The following is a 2,707-nucleotide window of genomic DNA, read 5'->3' on the forward strand; positions in this document are numbered from 1 at the left end:
TCCAGCAACAATACAGTCTGACAAAACATTAACATTCAATTACTACCTGTGTGCCTTCATACATAATGTGGTTGTTATTTTCACCTGGTCTTTATTAAAAATAGGTCATTAAAAATGATGAATAAGTATCATTATCGACAGAAATTTTAATACAAAATAAATAAAACATTTTATTGTGACACAGTTACAGCCATTTCACCCAGCCCGAGTATTTAATTTGTTTAGTTAAGTGCTGTATCTGTTTCTTATGGAACAATAGTGTATCCGTGCAGCCAGTACTTGGGTGCAGCTTCTCCTGCTCTACTGTGGGTTGCCAGATACAGTCGTTGATCACAGTTGGTGTACACACACCATGGTTTCAAACCTGGCAACCTCACTGTGATGACAAGATTTTATAAATATTTCCACCATGAGCTTTATAGAACAGAGCCAGGCTAACTGTTTCTGGTCTTTATGCTAAGCTCGTCTAATCGCCTGCCGGCTCTAGCTCCATAGTTAATGTGAAGACAAGAGGGTGGTACCAAACTTCTCAACTATCTTTCTGCAAGAAAGTGAGTAAGTTTAATTTCCCGAATGCTGGAACATTTTTTTTAAATAAAACCAAACAGAACACGAGGTGTGGCCTAAATTCACTACAGACTCTGTGTATGTGTCCCACATTGCTGTACAGTTCATGTGGCTCTTCATGAATGCTCTGTGCTATGATTGTCTGTCCCATAGTCGTCTCTTGCCAAAACCATGTAGACTAGGGGTCTTGAACTCAAATTGGCTACCAACGCTGGTATTGTCATCTCATAGTAGAGCCACTTCCAGTATTACAAGAAAGCACAATATTCTGAACATATTTCAATTATTACCTTCATACTTAACAACAAATGCAGCAAAAGCAGCTTTGATACATTTTTATATCATTTTATATCATCTTTGTTGTTCACAGCCAAAATATAAATGAAGGCGCGACAACTGGTTTGTTCTTATCAACCATTGACCTTTGCCATTTTTTTTGCGCCAAATTATTAAACATTTTAAAAAAATAAAATAGAACTGTGTTGTTATTTGAATTGTATATTAAGGGGTAGTTCAAACTGATATGAAACGACTAGAAAAAAACTAAATAATAAAATTGATTATAATAGATTTTTGATGTTTTGACATGAGGCCACAAATGGGCCCTAGGCCAGCAGTTTGAGATCCCAGATATAGACTGTTTGCACCTTTATTCCCCAGATGTTTCTTGTGCAAAACAAAATTTCATATGAATAGTTATTTATGCAGTTTTATTTATTTTAAGTTAGGATCCCTGTTTATTTATTATATTTTATAATCAGAGCACGGAGGGCAATGTGACACTTTATACAGGAAATTAGTCAACTAAGTGAACTTAGTACCATTTGCATCTTAAAGCTGCAGTAGGTAACTTTTAGAAAAATAACTTTTTGTTCAGACCCGGTGGATTCTTGCAAATACCATTAGGATAACTAGGAGGAGCCAGAGGAACCTGATTCTTTCACAGATTATCTGTCTCATGCACTACTGTCAGGATTTTGTTAAAGTTTCAGCAAATATGACTTACGTTCTTTTTTCTAAAGTTCCCTACTGCAGCTTTAACAGTACAACACTATAGATGTTTGCTTTTGGCCCCCTGTCCCAGGATTACATTTTAGTACTGGCCCTCCAAGGGACAAAGTTTGAGCAACCCTGGCCTATACTCACAGCTATGTATAAGAGAGTGTTTGAAAATTCAACATGGCTGTCGGATTAGCGAGGGCATTACTAATTCCCTCCGGAGGGATCAGGGTGCGGTCAGGGTGACAGCTTTTGCCTTTTCTCTTCTCTAAACCTCATTCTCTGTCTGTTTCCTCTCGTCCTGCCAGCCACTTCTTATTTCTCCAGCCTGCAGTTTGGATCCTGCTGATGAATGACAACCACACTTTCTATGCCACTTGTTTGTTAAGTGACATGTTTCTGAGCAATTACGCCCATAAATGTCAACCATTGTGGTTTTAAAAAGAGAATCCGAGTTGTCTCCGTTGTGCTACTTAATTACAGGTAACCTTGCTTATTGTGTAGGTGCCATCCTTCAAAGCAGGAATTACTTTAGCTTTTTGGAAATGATGATTTCATGAGTAAAAGAGAGCTTGAAAAGTTTTCACTCAAACATCTTTCTAACCGGTATTTAACCAGCCTTGAATACTGGCTGAGAACAGTTCTTTTTCGCTGCAGCAGCCTAGGAAGTTGTCACACAGGATAGAATAGACATACGCAAACACACACACATCTGGAAACTGTTCATGTTTGATATTTTAAGGAATCTTTAGTACTTTCCTTTTAACTGCTAGATAAAAATGGTCCCTTGTTGGATTTCAAAGATATGATGGTTACAAACTGTTTCTGAACATTTTCTTTTCTTAAATGCCATCTCCATCTATTTGCAAGAATCCCCGCGTCTGGATGAAAACAACCAATCTGAGCCGAGAAAGACATAAAGACTGTTTGGATTGCAGGCTTAAAGATAGCTGATTGCTATGGGCATCAAATACAGATGCTTTGGGAACCTGGGAATGAGACTCAATAATCAACTATCTTTACTATTTCTGATTGGTTGTTTTCGTTCAGGCCCGGTGGCTTCTTGCAAATGCCATTAGGAGCACTAGGAGGAGCCAGAAGAACCTGATTTTTTCACAGATCTGTCTCATGTACTACTGTC

The 2,707-nt window shown here is 38.0% G+C and overlaps 1 protein-coding gene across 1 annotated transcript in view; it reads left to right on the plus strand.

The window, feature by feature from the left end:
* The window catches only part of si:dkey-225n22.4 (collagen alpha-1(XXI) chain), a 67,361-nt gene that overhangs the window by 40,828 nt on the left and 23,826 nt on the right, over nucleotides 1-2,707 (plus strand). The gene's annotated exons all lie outside the window — the stretch shown is intronic.

This window comes from Morone saxatilis, unplaced genomic scaffold, assembly GCF_004916995.1.
Source record: "Morone saxatilis isolate NCDOM2014 unplaced genomic scaffold, NCSU_SB_2.0 Contig0, whole genome shotgun sequence".
In the NCBI taxonomy this organism is placed as follows: Eukaryota; Metazoa; Chordata; class Actinopteri; family Moronidae; genus Morone; species Morone saxatilis.